The sequence below is a fragment of the Gorilla gorilla genome, chromosome 22, assembly GCF_029281585.2.
Source record: "Gorilla gorilla gorilla isolate KB3781 chromosome 22, NHGRI_mGorGor1-v2.1_pri, whole genome shotgun sequence".
NCBI classification, from domain to species: domain Eukaryota; kingdom Metazoa; phylum Chordata; class Mammalia; order Primates; family Hominidae; genus Gorilla; species Gorilla gorilla.
This window is the reverse complement of record NC_073246.2, coordinates 31,365,257-31,387,818: the sequence shown is the minus strand read 5'-3', so window position 1 is coordinate 31,387,818 and position 22,562 is coordinate 31,365,257. Positions and strand designations below refer to the sequence as shown.

Below are 22,562 nucleotides of genomic sequence, written 5' to 3'. Positions count from 1 at the left end.
TATCTGGACCGTGAGAAACACCCCTGCAATGTTTGTCTTAAAACAAAGCGACAGAGGCCAACCCTAAGGCAACTGCAATTTCTTTTTACTTCTGCCCTAAGAGTGACTGGCCAGCTGCCTCTCATCTTTTTAATTTGCCCTGTAAAAGTCAGATAATCCACTGTGTGCCCACCAAAATTCCAGGTACATATAGAAAGTCCTCCCAGCAAACTTCTTAAAGCCCCATGTCATGGTTAATTTCATGTGTCAACTTGGCTACACGACCGTACCCAGATATTTGGTCAAAACACTCTAGATGTTGTTTTGAAAGTCATTTTCAGATGAGATTAACATTTAAATCAGCAGACTTTAAGAAAAGCAGATTAACCCTCCATAATATGGGTGGACCTCATCTAATTAGTTAAAGGCATTAATAGAAAAAGACTGACCTCTTCTAGAGAAGGGAGAATTCTGCCAGCAGTCTGCCTTCAGACTTGAGCTGCAAAATCAGCTCTTCCCTGGATCTTTGGCCTACCCTCTACCCTGCAGATTTTGGACTTGCCAACCTCTACAATTGTGTGAGCCAATCTCTCTTTCTCTGTGTGTGTGTGTGTGTGTGTGTGTGTGTCTATATATCCTACTGGTTCTGTTTCTCTGGACAACCCTATTACAACCTCACTAGTGACTTGAGGAAAGGGAGGAAGCATCCCCTTGTTTATCCGCAACCAACAGTTGTCCCCAAAGATTCTCTTCGAAACCCTTCTCTAGGAATCTTCTTAAGACATCTCTCACTAGGCTCCAGGTGAGGGGGAAACACCCCCACCACTTCCCCTGGCTGACAGTGGGACTTAAGGTCAACTGTCTCCAAAGGAGCATTTCTCCCCACACTCTCCTACCAAGCCCTCTGTAACCACCATGGGGGTGAGAGATCTAAGTGTCCCCTCCTGGGTCTTGGCCCCGATTCTCTACATCATGGTCTAGTGCCAGGACAGCGTCTGTCCTTCCCACATCTTCCTCACTGAGTGGACTCTGATCACTGTTCAGGGTGGCAGTGTGCCTAGTCCCAGAGAACAAACAATGTTTGGTGTCAGAGTGCTGAAGTCACTCTGCAGAAGCAGAATGGACGTCACCCAGAATTTGGTCCTGATGTTGAGACTGCTGACACCATACGCACACCTAGGTGGTATGAAATTGTTTATTATTCACAAGAGAAGGCTTTCTGGGGGGAGTAGGAAGGCTCCAGGCAGGTCTGAAGATGGTTTGAGAGAGCTGGAAGAGGAGACTGGTGTGGTATTTTGTGGCAGATGGGGCTGGCGTGAGGGCTTCTGCTCACAGACAGAGGGAGCAGGGAGGCTTAAAGGATGTCAGCAACTGAACATCAAAAATGGAGTCAGAGTCTTTATTAAACACCGCCTGGGGCAAGGCCTTGTGTGCTACTATTTTGTTGGGGAGTATAGTTCCAAAAAGCAGGAATGAGGTCACAGATTAAGCAGGGAAGGATGGAAAAGAAATGCAGAAAATACAGATGGGTGGAGCTGGCTACTGCATATGGGGATGGCCTCTCAACCACTGCTCCCAGGACAGTCCTGCCACAGACAGAAAGGCAAAGCTATCCATGAGTTTCAATCTTCTGTTAGTCAAAGTCTACCCCATGGGTTGACCTCCTCCCCCAAACTTCCAGATTGTACACAGGGGGCCCGAAGTGAGGGTCTGTTTACATCGCTTACCCTAGTGACATCAGGGAAGTCCCAGGACATGAGATGGGAAGCAGAGTGTGTTCAGGAAATGCTGTCAAGTTGTGTCTAGGACAACACAATGGGGCAGCCACTGTGGCAAGTCACTGGGCAAGTAGCAGCTGTGGCAGCAGCACAAGGGACCCAGCTGACCGGGCAGGAGCAGTGAAAGATGCTCTGGCCAACATGCTAGCAGGGGTAGAGATCTGGAGGGATGTACACACAAAGTGCAGGGCAACTGGTTAGGCTGGTCACGGCTATGTTGTTGTGTTTGTTCACATGTTCCTTTTCCAGGCTCTTTTGCAGTTTGCAGGAAGGGGTTGCCATGTCACAGGTTTCTAGCCATTGAAATGAAAATGGAAGTTTTTGGGAGAGATGTTTCTTCCCGGTTGAAAGAAAAGAAAGTCAGTTGAGAATTTCTCTTTCTCTCCTCTTCTCCTTCTTATCTTGGAGTACCATGTTGGTGCCAAGAATACTGCAGCAGGCTGGGCGCGGTGGCTCACGCCTGTAATCCCAGCACTTCGGGATGCTGAGGCGGGTGGATCACGAGGTCAGGAGATCGAGACCATCCTGGCTAACACAGTGAAACCGCGTCTCTACTAAAAATAGAAAAAAATTAGCCAGGCATGGGGGCAGGAGCCTGTAGTCCCAGCTACTCGGGAGGCTGAGGCTGGAGAATGGCATGAACCTGGGAGGCGGAGCTTGCAGTGAGCCGAGATCGTGCCACTGCACTCCAGAGCCTGGGCGACAGAGCGAGACTCCGTCTCAAAAAAAAAGAGAATACTGCAGCAGTTCGGCAGGAATCCTGCAACAATTAAGTAGGTCTAAAAGCCTGCAGACTGAGGGTGATGAACTAGAAGGATGAACACAGTCCCTATCCTTACTGACATGACTGAGCTGCTACCCTCCATCTGGAAGCAGCTATGTCTGGATTTGTTGTTATGGAAGATAATGACATACTTTTATTAATCAGATTTTCAGTTGCAGGGAAATGTAATTTCACACACACTAGAAAGGAAAATCAATGGTGTGCACGCAACAAAAATAAGCCCCCAGGTACCTCCAAGCCCCATCTTGCATGAAGCTAAACACAAGAGAGACACACATAGGCCCCACTGTATGGTGGTATATCTGGCCACTCTTGTTGGAGACCCCCATTCTGCCTTGACTCCTGGGGAAAAAACAGAGTAAATAACTTGGTAAATATTTTACCTTCAAATAACCTTGAATGTAGATGTTTCTACCTGACAGAAAAGAGGTGCTATGTCATCATTTTCATCTCATAACATATTTGCTGGTATTTAGATGTTGGAAAGAAGGGGAGGGTGTAGCAAAATGCTGAATAATAACACTAATAATAATAATGAAAACACTACTAGTTCATGAGTTGCACAAGATGCCAAAGTTAAAAAAAAAAAGTACTTAGGAGCTTATTTTTATCATCACACTGGATCATGGGTGATCTGGGGTTTTGCCAGAGTTGAGGATTTGCATACTGACAGTTCCTGACTTTTACGTATTGTACTTTCTCTTAACCTTCACTTTCATGCACTCTGCATTGATCCCCCTAAATCTGCTTTTATGTGACAGATAGTGACTCTCCTGCCTCTACTGCTCAGTGATAAAGTGGCATTGTGCCTGCCCACCAACAGGTTCTACCAACAGTTCTACCAACAGCGCCACCTCGATCAAAACACCAAGTTTGTCAAAGCATCTCGAATACTATTTTACTGCATGTGTTACATTATGAGTTAAATAGGAAACACAAGAGTTCCAACACTAAAGACAAAAGGCATAGGCCACCTCAATTCGAAGTATGATGAAATAAACATAAGACTCACTTTATGTGAAGAAAGCAGAATGTATTTAGCCTCAAACTGCCTCTTACTGGATGCAAACCAGTTAACAGCATCTTTAGTTTTGTATGAAAACAATTAAATAATATGTACAAGATACAAGAAATATATTAAATATTGAGATTAAAAGGCTAAACGAATGTGTAATTTTATAATATTTCTTAATAGATTGGTAAATGAACCACATCACCCTCCTACTCATAATATATAAATCTATTATTCTGTCTTTCTACATAAACCTTAAACATATTTGTAAATATACTTTGTACTTAAGTAGGAGATACTTATATTATACATTGTGCTCATCAAAACCTTTGCTAAAGGAATAATGTACCATCTCATTACCTTCCCCCAAATATTCATAGTTAAATTTGGTTCTAGTCAGATATACGCTGCATTTAGAAACCACACCACAAGAGAAAGACACAGCGTCTTTCAGTCACTCCTTCCTGCTTCCCTAATAAAGAGAAGTTCTACATGTACAGAAATAGAATGTCTGCCCCCCATGAACGACAAAGGGGCCCCCGTGAATCAGTGTCTGGCCTTAGCTATGATTTCCTTCTAACAATCCCCCAGGAGAATTATGCACAGAGACCAACCTGTGATTGATTATGGACCAGTGATCAGGTCATTAGCACACGATCTTTGTTATTTACTAATAAACGTCCTCAGCCTTGCACACCACCATAAATTCAGCTCACTGGGGGGATTCTCGGAGCACCCACTTGTGCCTTCCTCATCCCAGAGATGGGTCATTTATCCACAAGCTGTGTGCATTTTGCCTTCTGCCTCTAAATATACTCTTTTCTCACAAGGGTCAAAATGGCTTTCATTTTTGTACAAAGTCCACATCCCATACACTCCCCCTTCTGAATGACTTTGAACTTAAAATATGTTTGTTTAACTTAAGCCACTTCAGTCCATTTACTTCTTTACTTATCTCTTCCCTGCACCAATTACTCACCCTCCTTTTAGTAGCAGCCATTAATATTCTCCATTAATGGTCTCTTTCCAAAACCTAGTCCCTCAGAAATTTCCTTCACCAAGACTCTCCTTTGAAAATATCTACTCCCAAAGGTCTACACTCATCTCTTTGAGCAGCATCTTTCCTAAATATGTGTAATAATAAATTTAGCCCTGGCTAAGAAACTTGAAGAAGTGATCAAGGATCATTTTAAAGAAAAATGATAGGGAGGAGCCAAGATGGCCGAATAGGAACAGCTCCGGTCTACAGCTCCCAGCGTGAGCGACGCAGAAGACGGGTGATTTCTGCATTTCCATCTGAGGTACCGGGTTCATCTCACTAGGGAGTGCCAGACAGTGGGCGCAGGCCAGTGGGTGCGTGCACCGTGCGCGAGCCGAAGCAGGGTGAGGCATTGCCTCACCTGGGAAGCGCAAGGGGTCAGGGAGTTCCCTTTCCGAGTCAAAGAAAGGGGTGACGGACGCACCTGGAAAATCGGGTCACTCCCACCCGAATATTGCGCTTTTCAGACCGGCTTAAAAAACGGCGCACCACGACACTATATCCCACACCTGGCTCGGAGGGTCCTACGCCCACGGAATCTCGCTGATTGCTAGCACAGCAGTCTGAGATCAAACTGCAAGGCGGCAGCGAGGCTGGGGGAGGGGTGCCCGCCATTGCCCAGGCTTGCTTAGGTAAACAAAGCAGCCAGGAAGCTCGAACTGGGTGGAGCCCACCACAGCTCAAGGAGGCCTGCCTGCCTCTGCAGGCTCCACCTCTGGGGGCAGGGCACAGACAAACAAAAAGACAGCAGTAACCTCTGCAGACTTAAATGTCCCTGTCTGACAGCTTTGAAGAGAGCAGTGGTTCTCCCAGCACGCAGCTGGAGATCTGAGAACGGGCAGACTGCCTCCTCAAGTGGGCCCCTGACCCCTGACCCCTGAGCAGCCTAACTGGGAGGCACCCCCCAGCAGGGGCACACTGACACCTCACACGGGAGGGTATTCCAACAGACCTGCAGCTGAGGGTCCTGTCTGTTAGAAGGAAAACTAACAAACAGAAAGGACATCCACACTGAAAACCCATCTGTACATCACCATCATCAAAGACCAAAAGTAGATAAAACCACAAAGATGGGGAAAAAACAGAACAGAAAAACTGGAAACTCTAAAACGCAGAGCACCTCTCCTCCTCCAAAGGAACGCAGTTCCTCACCAGCAACGGGAAAAAGCTGGATGGAGAATGATTTTGACGAGCTGAGAGAAGAAGGCTTCAGACGATCAAATTACTCTGAGCTATGGGAGGACATTCAAACCAAAGGCAAAGAAGTTGAAAACTTTGAAAAAAATTTAGAAGAATGTATAACTAGAATAACCAATACAGAGAAGTGCTTAAAGGAGCTGATGGAGCTGAAAACCAAGGCTCGAGAACTACGTGAAGAATGCAGAAGCCTCAGGAGCCGATGCAATCAACTGGAAGAAAGGGTATCAGCAATGGAAGATGAAATGAATGAAATGAAGCGAGAAGGGAAGTCTAGAGAAAAAAGAATAAAAAGAAATGAGCAAAGCCTCCAAGAAATATGGGACTATGTGAAAAGACCAAATCTACGTCTGATTGGTGTACCTGAAAGTGATGCGGAGAATGGAACCAAGTTGGAAAACACTCTGCAGGATATTATCCAGGAGAACTTCCCCAATCTAGCAAGGCAGGCCAATGTTCAGATTCAGGAAATACAGAGAACGCCACAAAGATACTCCTCGGGAAGAGCAACTCCAAGACACATAATTGTCAGATTCACCAAAGTTGAAATGAAGGAAAAAATGTTAAGGGCAGCCAGAGAGAAAGGTCGGGTTACCCTCAAAGGGAAGCCCATCAGACTAACAGCGGATCTCTCGGCAGAAACCCTACAAGCCAGAAGAGAGTGGGGCCAATATTCAACATTCTTAAAGAAAAGAATTTTCAACCCAGAATTTCATATCCAGCCAAACTAAGCTTCATAAGTGAAGGTGAAATAAAATACTTTACAGACAAGCAAATGCTGAGAGATTTTGTCACCACCAGGCCTGCCCTAAAAGAGCTCCTGAAGGAAGCACTAAACATGGAAAGGAACAACCGGTACCAGCCGCTGCAAAATCATGCCAAAATGTAAAGACCATCGAGACTAGGAAGAAACTGCATCAACTAATGAGCAAAATCACCAGCTAACATCATAATGACAGGATCAAATTCACACATAACAATATTAACTTTAAATGTAAATGGACTAAATTCTCCAATTAAAAGACACAGACTGGCAAGTTGGATAAAGAGTCACGACCCATCAGTGTGCTGTATTCAGGAAACCCATCTCACGTGCAGAGACACACATAGGCTCAAAATAAAAGGATGGAGGAAGATCTACCAAGCAAATGGAAAACAAAAAAAGGCACGGGTTGCAATCCTAGTCTCTGATAAAACAGACTTTAAACCAACAAAGATCAAAAGAGACAAAGAAGGCCATTACATAACGGTAAAGGGATCAATTCAACAAGAGGAGCTAACTATCCTAAATATATATGCACCCAATACAGGAGCACCCAGATTCATAAAGCAAGTCCTGAGTGACCTACAGAGAGACTTAGACTCCCACACATTAATAATGGGAGACTTTAACACCCCACTGTCAACATTAGACAGATCAACGAGACAGAAAGTCAACAAGGATACCCAGGAATTGAACTCAGCTCTGCACCAAGCGGACCTAATAGACATCTACAGAACTCTCCACCCCAAATCAACAGAATATACATTTTTTTCAGCACCACACCACACCTATTCCAAAATTGACCACATAGTTGGAAGTAAAGCTCTCCTCAGCAAATGTAAAAGAACAGAAATTATAACAAACTATCTCTCAGACCACAGTGCAATCAAACTAGAACTCAGGATTAAAAATCTCACTCAAAGCCACTCAACTACATGGAAACTGAACAACCTGCTCCTGAATGACTACTGGGTACATAATGAAATGAAGGCAGAAATAAAGATGTTCTTTGAAACCAACGAGAACAAAGACACAACATACCAGAATCTCTGGGACACATTCAAAGCAGTGTGTAGAGGGAAATTTATAGCACTAAATGCCCACAAGAGAAAGCAGGAAAGATCCAAAATTGACACCCTAACATCACAATTAAAAGAACTAGAAAAGCAAGAGCAAACACATTCAAAAGCTAGCAGAAGGCAAGAAATAACTAAAATCAGAGCAGAACTGAAGGAAATAGAGACACAAAAAATCCTTCAAAAAATCAATGAATCCAGGAGCTGGTTTTTTGAAAGGATCAACAAAATTGATAGACCGCTAGCAAGACTAATAAAGAAAAAAAGAGAGAAGAATCAAATAGACACAATAAAAAATGATAAAGGGGATATCACCGCTGATCCCACAGAAATACAAACTACCATCAGAGAATACTACAAACACCTCTACGCAAATAAACTAGAAAATCTAGAAGAAATGGATACATTCCTCGACACATACACTCTCCCAAGACTAAACCAGGAAGAAGTTGAATCTCTGAATAGACCAATAACAGGAGCTGAAATTGTGGCAATAATTAATAGTTTACCAACCAAAAAGAGTCCAGGACCAGATGGATTCACAGCCGAATTCTACCAGAGGTACAAGGAGGAACTGGTACCATTGCTTCTGAAACTATTCCAATCAATAGAAAAAGAGGGAATCCTCCCTAACTCATTTTATGAGGCCAGCATCATTCTGATACCAAAGCTGGGCAGAGACACAACAAAAAAAGAGAATTTTAGACCAATATCCTTGATGAACACTGATGCAAAAATCCTCAATAAAATACTGGCAAACCGAATCCAGCAGCACATCAAAAAGCTTATCCACCATGATCAAGTGGGCTTCATCCCTGGGATGCAAGGCTGGTTCAATATACGCAAATCAATAAATGTAATCCAGCATATAAACAGAGCCAAAGACAAAAACCACATGATTATCTCAATAGATGCAGAAAAAGCCTTTGACAAAATTCAACAACCCTTCATGCTAAAAACTCTCAATAAATTAGGTATTGATGGGACGTATCTCAAAATAATAAGAGCTATCTATGAAAAACCCACAGCCAATATCATACTGAATGGGCAAAAACTGGAAGCATTCCCTTTGAAAACTGGCACAAGACAGGGATGCCCTCTCTCACCACTCCTATTCAACATAGTGTTGGAAGTTCTGGCCAGGGCAATTAGGCAGGAGAAGGAAATAAAGGGTATTCAATTAGGAAAAGAGGAAGTCAAATTGTCCCTGTTTGCAGACGACATGATTGTTTATCTAGAAAACCCCATTGTCTCAGCCCAAAATCTCCTTAAGCTGATAAGCAACTTCAGCAAAGTCTCAGGATACAAAATCAATGTACAAAAATCACAAGCATTCTTATACACCAACAACAGACAAACAGAGAGCCAAATCATGAGTGAACTCCCATTCACAATTGCTTCAAAGAGAATAAAATACCTAGGAATCCAACTTACAAGGGATGTGAAGGACCTCTTCAAGGAGAACTACAAACCACTGCTCAAGGAAATAAAAGAGGATACAAACAAATGGAAGAACATTCCATGCTCATGGGTAGGAAGAATCAATATCGTGAAAATGGCCATACTGCCCAAGGTAATTTACAGATTCAATGCCATCCCCATCAAGCTACCAATGACTTTCTTCACAGAATTGGAAAAAACTACTTTAAAGTTCATATGGAACCAAAAAAGAGCCCACATTGCCAAGTCAATCCTAAGCCAAAAGAACAAAGCTGGAGGCTTCACACTACCTGACTTCAAACTATACTACAAGGCTACAGTAACCAAAACAGCATGGTACTGGTACCAAAACAGAGATATAGATCAATGGAACAGAACAGAGCCCTCAGAAATAACGCCGCATACCTACAACTATCTGATCTTTGACAAACCTGAGAAAAACAAGCAATGGGGAAAGGATTCCATATTTAATAAATGATGCTGGGAAAACTGGCTAGCCATATGTAGAAAGCTGAAACTGGATCCCTTCCTTACACGTTATACAAAAATCAATTCAAGATGGATTAAAGATTTAAACGTTAGACCTAAAACCATAAAAACCCTAGAAGAAAACCTACGCATTACCATTCAGGACATAGGCGTGGGCAAGGACTTCATGTCCAAAACACCAAAAGCAATGGCAACAAAAGCCAAAATTGACAAATGGGATCTAATTAAACTAAAGAGCTTCTGCACAGCAAAAGAAACTACCATCAGAGTGAACAGGCAACCTACAACATGGGAGAAAATTTTCGCAACCTACTCATCTGACAAAGGGCTAATATCCAGAATCTACAATGAACTCAAACAAATTTACAAGAAAAAAACAGACAACCCCATCAAAAAGTGGGCGAAGGACATGAACAGACACTTCTCAAAAGAAGACATTTATGCAGCCAAAAAACACATGAAAAAATGCTCATCATCACTGGCCATCAGAGAAATGCAAATCAAAACCACTATGAGATATCATCTCACACCAGTTAGAATGGCAATCATTAAAAAGTCAGGAAACAACAGGCACTGGAGAGGATGTGGAGAAATAGGAACACTTTTACACTGTTGGTGGGACTGTAAACTAGTTCAACCATTGTGGAAGTCAGTGTGGCGATCCCTCAGGGATCTAGAACTAGAAATACCATTTGACCCAGCCATCCCATTACTGGGTATATACCCAAAGGACTATAAATCATGCTGCTATAAAGACACATGCACACGTATGTTTATTGTGGCATTATTCACAATAGCAAAGACTTGGAACCAACCCAAATGTCCAACAATGATAGACTGGATTAAGAAAATGTGGCACATATACACCATGGAATACTATGCAGCCATAAAAAATGATGAGTTCATGTCCTTTGTAGGGACATGGATGAAATTGGAAACCATCATTCTCAGTAAACTATTGCAAGAACAAAAAACCAAACACCGCATATTCTCACTCATAGGTGGGAATTGAACAATGAGATCACATGGACACAGGAAGGGGAATATCACACTCTGGGGACTGTGGTGGGGTGGGGGGAGGGGGGAGGGATAGCATTGGGAGATATACCTAATGCTAGATGACGAGTTAGTGGGTGCAGCGCACCAGCATGGTACATGTATACATATGTAACTAACCTGCACAATGTGCACATGTACCCTAAAACTTAAAGTATAATAAAAAAAAAAAAAGAAAAGAAAAAAAAAAGAAAAAAATAAAGAAAAATGATAAACAATGAACAAAAGGCAACCTGAGTCTGAAGAGTTTAATAAAGGGCTCAGGCCGGGTTCAGTGGCTCATGCCCATAATCCCAGCACTTTGGGAGGCCGAGGCGGGTGGATCACCTGAGGTCAGGAGTTTGAGACCAGCCTGGCCAGCATGGTGAAACCTCATCTCTACTAAAAGTACAAAAATTAGCAGGGCATGGTGATGCACGCCTGTAATCCCAGCTACTCAGGAGGCTGAGGCAGGAGAATCACTTGAACCTGGGAGGCGGAGGTTGCAGTGAGCTGAGATCATGCCATTGAACTCCAGCCTGGGCAAAAAGAGCAAAACTCCACTCAAAAAATAAAATAAAATAAAATAATAAAATAAATAAAATAAAATAAAATGCTCAAATATAAACTCAAGAGTTTATGAAGAATTGTAACCAATTATTTATCTTTTTCCTTAAAGCTTGAAAAAGCAAAAAAAAAACAGACAAGAGGCATTTCAGTTTTGTACTTTCTGAGAAAAAAAAAATCCTGACAGAAACTGTTGTTAGATATTCAAATCAGTTACCAAAGGAGATTGTGAAGCCCATGCCCTTGAGTGGGTGAAATTACAAGATGAATTCTCATTGCCTGGAAGGAAGCAGGGGGTAATGTTAATGACCTCTGTAAGTCTCATTCTATCCAATACTATTATGCCCAAGTGGTATACAAACTGTTGTTGTCTTTGTTTTAATAATCAAAATGTGTGACACAAAAGCAATTGAATGCAAAAGTAACTGCCTTCAGGAAAATATACCTGTTGACAAAGTACTGTAAGAAAATCACGGCCTGGCGTGGTGGCTCATGCCTGTAATCCCAGCATTTTGGAGGCCGAGGCGGGCAGATCACGAGGTCAGAAGATCGAGACCCTCCTGGCTAACATGGTGAAACCCCATCTCTACTAAAAAGAAATACAAAAAATTAGCTGGGTGTGGTGGCACGCACCTGCAGTCCCAGCTACTGGGGAGGCTAAGGCAGAAGAATTGCTTGAACCCGGGAGGCAGAGGTTGCAGTGAGCTGAGATCACGCCACTGAACTCCAGCCTGGGCAACAGAGAGAGACTCCGTCTCAAAAAAAAAAAAAGGAAGAAGAAGAAAGAAAATCACATAATCCTCTTTGCATGTCACTTATGATTGCTCTTTGAGATTAATTCCAGTTGTACATGCAGTAGGAATGGTATGCTTTATTTAGGGAAGTGATTTAAAAAATTAGTCATTTCTTATTTCATTAGTGTAAAAGAATCAGCTAAACATTTTAATGCATGTAATTTCAATGACTTAGAAGCAAATTAATAAAATATTCCCTTGTCATCCACTGGGAAATGCATTCTACCTTTTTAGAGATATATTTATTTAACCTAGTGAAATTCAGAATTGCTTATAATCAAAAAGCAATTTTGGATTAAGGAATAATCCTATGTTAACATGCAGAAATGGTAGAGAAACATCACAGAATAAGTTATGAGTGAAAATTTAAGAAGGAAGAAAGATTGAAGAAATGAGAACTTGCCACATTGCAGGCAATCCTTCTATTAATAATACCCTAAGTTCCAAAGGCTCATTTTGAAACAATGTGTTCAGAATTTAGAGTACATATTCCGGCATAATCATACACTCTACAGGTTGGAAAGAGCCTCAAAGATCATTTAGGTCAATGCTCTGGGATTTAATCACCTATTACATCATCTCTACCAAGTAAACAATGTTATTAAAAGGCAATTAAGACTCCAGATTACCTTATAAAATTGTTTTAATGGCCAGGTGCAGTGGCTCATGCCTGTAATCTCAGCACTTTGGGAGGCCAAGGCAGGCGATCACCTGAGGTCAGGAGTTCAAGACCAGCCTGGCCAACACGGTGAAACCCCACCTCTACTAAAAATACAAAAATTAGCCAGGTGTGGTGGCAGGCGCCTGTAATCCCAGCTACCTGGGAGGCTTAGGCAAGAGAATTGCTTGAACCCAGGAGGGAGAGGCTGCGGTGGGCCAAGACTTTGCCATTGCACTCCAGCCTGGGCAACAACAGGGAAACTCCATCTCAAAAAATATATATATTTTTTTTTACATCATAAAGATCTAGCATGTACTAAACACATAGTATGATACCATTTTCCCACTCTATATCATAATATTTGTATGAAAAAAATAGGATCAGATTATAGTCGCAATTTGGGGTGGCAGATACACAGACACATTTGAAGCCCCAACCAAACTCCAAGCAGAAGCATGATTTATCTCTACCCCATGTGCAAGCACCAGAGGGCTGAGGAAAGGAGTGAGGGGAGAGCTGTGAGTAGGATCAGGACCTGTGTTGTAAGGTAGGAGAGAAACAAACAAGGGGCTAGGAAAGAGGTGAGAGAAACACTGGAGATAACACAAGGGCAATGAGATTTGTAACTTCCGCATCTCCCTTGACTGGCTTTACTTGCCTTCCAACTCAGTGCTACCCTGAGAAGGCCAGCCTCCACTCTCATGAATCCTCCTCTCTTCACACAATGTGGAAGTTCTGAGCATTCTATTCAGTCAAGCATTAAGTCACTCATCTACTTGTTCACTTCTTAAACATTTCTATTTTGCACTCTATCACTTTACCGTTGTTGGTGTTGACCAGTGACCAAGAGTTCTTGGAGCACTGATGCCTTCTACTATGCATTTCTCAATACCCAAACCCTGCTTGTGTTTGGCTCACAAAGCATGTTAAAATGTCTTTGTAGAATAGGAGTTTAGGGTGCGGTGGCTCATGCATGTAATCTCAGCACTTTGGGAGGCCAAGGCGGGTGGATCACCTGAGGACAGGAGTTCAAGAGCAGCCCGGCCAACATGGTGAAATCCCATCTCTACAAAAAAATACAAAAACTTAGCTAGGTGTGGTGGTGGGTGCCTGTAATCCAAGCTATCTGGGAGGCTGAGGCAGGAGAATCGCTTGAACCCAGGAGGTGGAGGTTGCAATGAGCCGAGATTGCACCATTGCACTCCAGCCTTAGCAACAAGAGCAAAACTCTGTCAAAAAAAAAAAAAAAAAAAAAAAAGGAGTTCATTAAATAAAAGGAAAGGAAACGGAGGTGAAGGAGGAAAAATAGCAGAGGTCCCTTAGCATAAATAGCAGAGTAGATTCTCTCCGCTCTTCAATCTCCTTCCAACTTGCAACCATCGGCAAGAGCTGGGCCGTGAGAAATGGAGCAGCAAAGAAACCAGCAGCAGTAGAGAAATGAGAAGTGACAACTAAGGAACTATTTCTTTCCTTTTCCCTCCCCTTTCTACTTTTCTGCCACTTCACCCACCCTCAGAGACGCCTCCTCTAGTCAAGACTGAATTGTCTGAATAGGGGAAATCTGGTACCGTAAGGATATGATTTCATAAAGCAAGAGGTCTAAAGGGTTAAGAAGAAAGAGAAAGGTAGCAGGAGAGAAATTCCCAGTAGATATAAGAAGAGCCTAGTCCTTATGCAGCACAGATGACCAGCACTCACTAAATATCCATGCACTTCTCCAGGTTTCCCAACCCCATGCATTGGAGCAGTGGTGTCACGTGACTAACTCTTCTCCATGGAACACAAACGGAAGTAATATGCCAGTTCCAATTTGAGGAAGGTCTGAGTGGGTATGCCTTCTCCAAGGCTGTTTTTTCCTCTGCTACGTTGACCTTGGAGACCATTTGCTCTAAGTGGCATGACTACTAATCAAAGAAAGCTATTAGACACAACTAGGCCTTATATGAGAAGAAAACGAGCATTTTTTGGTGCAAAATCAATGCACTTCAGAGATGTGTTTGTTACCACAACATAGCATGACATAACCTAACTGATTCACCTTATTTCACCCATCTGACATGGTCACAAACAGGAAAAGGAAGGTTACTTAGTTGTGAGTACAGGCCAAGAACCGCCTGAGTACTCATTAGCATCTCATTCATCATTTTTAATTCAAAGTTTGAAACCATCTCCAAGCCATCACTTCCATTTCTACCTGTCACTTAATTAGAAGATGTAATATTTTCAAAGAATTGACTAAAGGGCCTGGGAGTGGTGGCTCACACCTGTAATCCTGGCACTTTAGGAGGCCAAGGCAAGAGGATCACGAGCTTGGGAGTTCAAGACCACCCTGGGCAACATAGTGAGACCTCATCTCTACAAACAATTTTTCAAATTAGCTGGATGTGGTGGTGCATGCCTGTAGTCCCAGCTACTCAGGAGGCTGAGGTAGGAGGATCGCTTGAGCCTGGAAGGTCAAGGCTACACTGAGCCGTGACTGCACCACTGCACTCCAGCCTGAGTGAGAGAGAAAGACCCTGTCTCAAAAAAAAAAAAAAAAAAGAAGAAGAAAGAGAATTAACTAAAGTATATTCAAATAGCACATTCCTCTAGGTACCCTGAAATCCACCTCTGAATGAAGTTATATCGGCAGAGCTACGTTTATCACATTGGCCACTGTAGACTCATTCTGAGCTTGGCATGAGGCCATTAGATCAAGAGATGCCACCCTCTAGTGTTAGGCCCTGTATAATCTCCTCCCCTTGAGAGTGGCTGGGACCTGCAGCTTGCTTCCAACCAATAGAATATGACAACAGTAATAGGATATTACTCCTTCATTAGGTTATGTTGTGTGGCAAATGTGAGGAGATGACAGTTTCAGGATTATGTTACATAATATAAAGGCAGACATGTGAGATTCACTGCAGTGCCAGAGTATAAACACTGGAGAATGCTACTCATTCTATTGCACAGCATCGTCTTTATGAAAATCCTCTGAATAATTTTCTCCCTTATCTCAATATTAGTAATAGTTGCTCTTCTCCTGTAAGACAGAATAGTATTAGGACTCATCTCATCAGGTTGTTGCAAGGATTAAATTAATTCATTTAAAAAGCTTAAAATGATGCCCAGGACAGAGTAAGCACCACATATATTTTTGCCATTACTAGGAATTTTTTAAAATCTTAATTGAACTATAAATTGTGCTTATGCTCAATATGTTTTCTAACTGATAAGAGCCAAAACCTGAGCCTTCTCACAGCAAGTCTATCAAATGTCTCCAACTTTGTTTCGTGCCCCATTTCTTTCTCACCTTCTTCCAGTGTATTTAATTTGGCTGCATTTTATATATTCCTGTAAGCTGATCTAAATTCACTCCAGAGCCACATAGGCTAAAAATAAATAAAAATTCACAGAATAATCCCTAAATTCTTTACTTACCTTTTATTAACACTTGGAGAGGGAAAGTGAAACAATGAAAGCCTGTACATAAAAGTAAAATTTTTTCCACTACAGTCTTCTCTTGCTTTCCTACTGTTATTAAAGATGTAAATCTTAACACCTTGGACTGGAAGAACAGATAAGCTCCAGCTAGCCTCAATACCCTAAGTTTAACTTTGACACTTCAGTCAAAAATTTACAAAGGGAGCATCCCTTTCAGCTAACTTGTCTGTGAAACACTCAGGCTAAGGATTAAAAGCCCACTCTGCTCATGGGCCAGAGACATGGAAGGCCACTTTAGGTGAAAGCTATAACTCTAGTGGCCATTTTCCAAACAAATACTTAGGCCAGTACTGGAATAATATATTTATAGAAACACAATTTTAAAATATAAATTTGGTTGAAAAATTGGACTGCATGATCACTGTGGCTAAAGGACTTGAAACATTGGCCCTGAGCTCAGAGCAAATTTGGTTCCATTCTGTTCAATAAATATTTGGTGGCTTTATTTCCTGGGCATTGTGCGAGGCTCTGAGGACCCAAAGATAAATAAGTTATGGACCAAACCCTCGAAGACTCTAAGTGGGTAAGAAGATACACTTAAATAATTATTCTGTATGACTGAACACTCCTCATTATCTTCATAGCATTTATTCAAATAGTAATTATAAATTAGTTTGCTTACATGTTTACTTTCTGCCTTCTTTACTAGGCCATTTGTTCATTGTGGGGAAGGACCATGGCTATTTTGTGACTGTGAGCTCAGCGCTAGTACAGAAGCCCATCATATGTTAGAGACCCAATAAATGTTTTCTAAGTGAGAATGTATTCATATATAAAATTTATAGAAAGCAATAGTTTTCACGTTATACAAACAACAACGTGTAGAAGATGTAATGGAAAAGAGTCATGTATAATGGCCAAAGCGATAAATCTATAAAGCACAAAATACCAAAGAATAAACCTAATAAGAAATACGTGGCCGGACATGGTGGCTCACACCTGTAATCTCAGCACTTTGGGAGGCCGAACCAGGTGGATCATCTGAGGTCAAGAGTTCAAGACCAGCCAGGCCAACATGGTGAAACCCCATCTCTACTAAAAATACAAAAATTAGCTGGATATGGTGGCATGTGCCTGTAATCCCAGCTACTTGGGAGGCTGAGGCAGGAGAATCACTTGAGCCTGGGAGGCAGAGGTTGCAGTGAGCCAAGATCGTGCCACTGCACTCCAGCCTGGGTGACAGAGTGAGACTCCATCTCAAAAATAAAAATAAAAATAAATATGCAAAAACAATATGAGGGAAGAAAAATTAGTATATATCTGAAAAACAAAGACACCAAGTTTGTAAATGCACCAAAACTTAATATGGTAAAGATGCCAATTCTTTCTAAGCTAATTCATAAATTTAACAATACTAATAAGAATACTGAAAAAGAAATTTTGTTCTAGAATTAGATAAGCTAATTCTAAAGGTCATGTGGAAAATAAACTAGTAATAGTAATGAGGAAATCTCCAGAATAGAAGTCTTAGAAGCCAATGAATACATAACAAAACTTCAATAATTAAAACAATATCATATGGAGACATATGTAAATATACTAAAGAAGAGAAGATAAATTCCAGAAATAGAATCTACTTTATGTGGGAATTTAGTATATGATAAAGGTGATACTCATTCTGTGGTGGTAAAGATGAACTTTAATATACAATGTTGGAACAACCAAATAGCCTTCTCAAAAATGATACTGTTAGATTCATATATCATACCATATTCAAATAAATATTCCTAATGGGATTTAGGATTTAGATGTAAAAAAATTATAACATAGTTTAATTTATTTATATACTTAGCATGGAAGAGACATTTACAGCTATGACTCAAAAATGAGAAGTCAGAAGAAAAGATTGGTAAGTTCGTAAACTTTGCATTCAAAAATATCGTAAGTGCAAAATGGAAGAAAATATTTGCAATTCATGTCACATAGAAATGTAGAAGTAAAAATTGGATGGAAATATAAACAAAGAATATGAACAGACAGTTCACTAAGAAAAAACACAGGTGGTAATTAAATATACGAAAATACTCATAATAAAAAGAAAGGATTTTTATTTTCTCACAGTGATGGGAAGAATCTTATGATAGCCAACCTCCACCCGCTGGTGTTAGGGCCTGTACAATCCCCTCCCCTTGGTGTGGCCGGGACCTGTGATTTGCTTCTAATCAATAGAATATGACAACAGTGATAGTGTGTTACCCCCTGGACTAGGTTTTGTTGTTTGGCAAATGTGCTGGGATGACACTCCCGTGATTAGGTTACACGGTATGAGACTCCATCACTTTAACAGACCATAGCAAGGGACTTTCCTGCTAGCCTTGTGGAAGCCAGTTGCTGTGATGTGAACTGTCTATGGGGAGGCTCATGTGCCCAGGAACTGCAGACAGCCTCTCATTGCTGAGGGCCTCATTCTTACAACCATAAGGAACCGACTTTTGCCAACAATCACATGAGTTTGGAAGAGAACTCTCAGCCTCAGGTGAGACCACAGTCACAACCCACATTTTGATTGCAGCTCCTGAGACCCTAAGCAGAGGATGCAGCTAAGTTGTGCTTGGGTTCCTGAACCACAGAAACTGTGAGATACTAAATGTATGTTGCTTTAAGCTGCTGAGTTTATGATTATTTGTTATTCAGCGATAGAAAACTATGACACTTGTCAACCATATTGGCAAAAAAACAAAATATACAACATTGTGTTGCTGAGTATGCCCATGGGCTGTCTCATATGAAATGGTTCAATGCTTATGGAGGAAAATCTAGCAATGTCTAGCACAGTGACAGTAACATTTGCCCTTTGGCCCAGAAATCCGACTTTTGGAAATCTACCTATGCTTTCATACATATGAAATAATGCATGTACAACATTTTTCATTAAAGCATTGTTTATAATAACAAATAATGAAAACAATTCAGTGGTTCAACAATTGAGAATTAGTTAAATTATCTAGGACCATGTATATGATGGAATACTATGTAACCATAAAAAAGGAATGGGGGAGGCCGGGCACGGTGGCTCACGCCTGTAATCTCAACACTTTGGGAGGCCAAGGCGGGCGGATCACGAGGTCAGGAGATTGAGACCATCCTGGCTAACACAGTGAAACCCCATCTCTACTAAAAATACAAAAAAAAAAAAAATTAGCTGGGCATGGTGGTGGGCGCCTGTAGTTCAGACTACTCGGGAGGCTGAGGCAGGAGAATGGTGTGAACCCGGGAGGCAGAGCTTGCAGTGAGCTGAGATCGCGTCACCGCAATCCAGCGAGTGCAGGGAGAGTGAGACTCCGTCTCAAAAAACAAAAAAACAAAAAAACAAAAAAAAAAAGGAATGGGGGAGATCTTTATGTAATGATATGGAAAAATGGAAAAAAGTAAAGTTCATAACAATATATGTAGTACACTGCCTTTGTATAATGAAAATTTATGTATTTGCATAAAGAAACAGTGGAAGTTAAAAAAAATTTTAAATGATTACCTGTAGGGAAAAGAAAGAAAAAAAATGGATAGGAATAAGACTTCTCCATGGATACCATTTTTATCATTGCATTTTTGAAACATAAACATCTTACCTACTAAAAATTAATGTTCTAAGTTGTTGAATGGACGGATGTAAGAAAGCACTGTGTCATAATTAACATACTCAAGATGTAGAGATGACACAGAGAAAAAGGGGGTGAGAGAGGGAAGTCGGCTAACATGTCTTCACAGACAGGGACACTGAGTGGGACACTGAAAGATGATCAAGAGTTACCATGGGCCGGGCGCGGTGGCTCACGCCTGTAATCCCAGCACTTTGGGAGGCTGAGGCGGGCGAATCACAAGGTCAGGAGTTCCAGACCAGCCCGGCCAATATGGCGAAACCCCGTCTCTACTAAAAATACAAAAATTAGCTGGGTGTGGTGGCACGTGCCTCTAGTCCCAGCTACTCAGGAGGCTGAAGCAAAGAATCGCTTGAACCCAGGAGGTGGAGGTTCCAGTGAGCTGAGATCACACCATTGTGCTCCAGCCTGGGCAACAGAGCAAGACTCCCTCTCCAAAAAAAAAAAAAAGTTACCACGGATGAACAAGCCTCAAAAGGACATCACAGACAATGAGAACTGCAAGTTCAAAGATACGGTGGGGTAAAACAGACAGTATATCTAGGTAATAAGGGACTCTAGTCTTATTAAATGTTATGGGGGTGCCGGAGAGCTGTGTAGTGAGAGAAGAAGCCAGAGGCCAGATCAAGAGATCCTTGGAAGCTCTCCTAAGAGACTTGGACTTTATGCTGTGCATAATGTTTATGTCTTAAACGGGTCATTCTAGAAGTGACTTGGAGGATATATCAGAGGGTATCTGTATTTATGTCTCATGGCTGCCATAGCAAATTCCCATGAACTTGGTGGCTTAAAACAACAGAAATTTATTTCCTCACAGTTCTGGAAGCCAAAGATCTGAGCCAGAAGTCTGAAATCAAGGTGCTAGCAGGGACACATAGGGAAGAATCCATCGTCTGTCTCTTCCAGCTTCTGGAGGTTGCCAGTTTCTTTGGCTCATGGCCACATTATGCCAATCTCTGCCCTCATCTTCATCTCACCTTTTCTCCTATGAGTGTCTTCTCCTCTTCTGTTTCTTACAGGGACACTTGCCATTGGATTTAGGGCCCACTCAAGTAATTCAGGATGATCTCATCTCAGCATTCTGAGCTTAATTATATGTGCAAAAAATCTTTTCCAAATAAGGTCACATTCACACCTTCCAAGGATTAGAACATGGACATATCTGTTGTGTGTGTGTGAGGTGGGGAAGAGGCAGTCATGGTGAATGCTAAGGACAAAAAGTCTATTTGGAAGGTAGTTGCAATTGACCAGGTAAGAGATGTTCATCAAGTATTCAATTTTTCTGATTAAAAACTTCCCAGGGCGAAATCCTACAAGCCACTCACATTTTTCAGAAATCCACCCCACATTTTCCTTTCTATAATTTAAGCCCACCTTTCTTGCCTTGATTTTTATTCAAGCAATTGAATGTATATTTGCAGCAGCACCCCCTCCCCCATCTCTTCTAAGTCATTTCTTATATTCATATCATAACCACTGTGTGGCATCTTATGCTGTAAGAATAATTCTGGGCTTTCTCATCTGAAATGGCAGAAGTCCTCAGGGAGATTCCCTCCCCAAAAATGACACTTACCTAGAGGCAGACAGAGTGTTCTACATAAGATATTTTCCAGCAAGAAAGCCCAAGGCACATAGCATTAAAGTTTCTGGTGAGGTCTGTGGAGCACCAGACCAATCATCATAAATTCCAGATATGAGAATTTCTAAAGTAAGTGGTAGCATATTAATATAGGATGCAGAAGACCTAGGAAGGGATCAAATCTTTAAACTTCACATCAAAGTCAAGAGTGGTTTCATATGAAAGACAAGCAAATCTAATCTCCCATCCCCTTCACCTCCAAAACGGTCACTATCTGGCTGTTTTTGGCTAGCAATTAAGCAGCAAAGAGTTATTATCCAGATCATGTTCTGCTTATATTTCTAAACCTAGCTAAACTGTAGTTATTGACCTTCAATCTAACTAACCAATGCTGCTTGCCTTCTAATCAGTTAGAGTGGTCACTTTCTAACAGTGAAAGCTCTGACTGTAAGCCAGTCCTGTCCAAAAGAACTTTCCACGATGACAATAATGCGTACATACAACATTGTATAATAATCTGCACTCTCCAATATGATGTCCACCAGCCACATGTGGCTACTGACCACTTGAACTGTGTGGCTGGTGTGAGGGAGAAACCAGGTTTTAAATTATTTATCATTTTCATTAATTTAAAGAGCCAAATGGAGTTCATGGCTACCATACTGGACACCACAACTCTAAGATGGGCCCTGGCCCATCTTCCTATTTGAACAGACTGAAGTTCCATGTTGGTATCACTTCAGTCTCGGTCTGTTGTCATATTTACTTCCTGCTCCCGAGGAAGAATCTGGTAAGCCTACTGGGACTTATGGCCATCTATTATATTTCAAAGGAATAAGTTAGAAGTTTTTTTTTTCTCTTTGATATTAGTTTGAGATGTTATGAAATAAGACCTATGATACTGCCTAGATAATTTCAAAAAAATGTTGATAATTATGGGATGCCCTGCTAGCCACAGATCACATAGCGGTTTTCTGGATAGACTCACCCTTTTTTTCCCTCTTGCTTCTCTTTCTAGGAAAATTAACAAAGGCTTCTTTGGCTCCTGGATTTAATTTCTATGATGTGACAGAAACATGTACATTTACATACACTATCATTTAAGCCTGAAACTGCAAAAGTTTCTTAGATTGTTTTCAAGTTCCTAACTACCCAACTTCTGGATGGAGTGAAGTTGATTACTCATTGAAGGGGTGAATATAAAGTATTTAGGACTAGATCCACTGTCTTTCAAGGAACTCCTACAGATGTGTCTAGGAAGACGAATCATTGTTTCTGTGAGTGATTTTA

The 22,562-nt window shown here is 41.5% G+C and overlaps 1 protein-coding gene across 2 annotated transcripts in view; it reads right to left on the bottom strand.

Moving 5' to 3' along the window:
* Nucleotides 1-1,156: 1,156 nt before the first annotated feature.
* The window catches only part of BACH1 (BTB domain and CNC homolog 1), a 283,858-nt gene continuing 262,452 nt past the window's right edge, over nucleotides 1,157-22,562 (bottom strand). For both annotated transcript variants that reach the window (XM_063702603.1, XM_063702604.1), the window contains one exon: nucleotides 1,157-2,883. The gene's annotated coding sequence lies outside the window, so the exon portion shown is untranslated. The remainder of the gene's footprint in view (nucleotides 2,884-22,562) is intronic.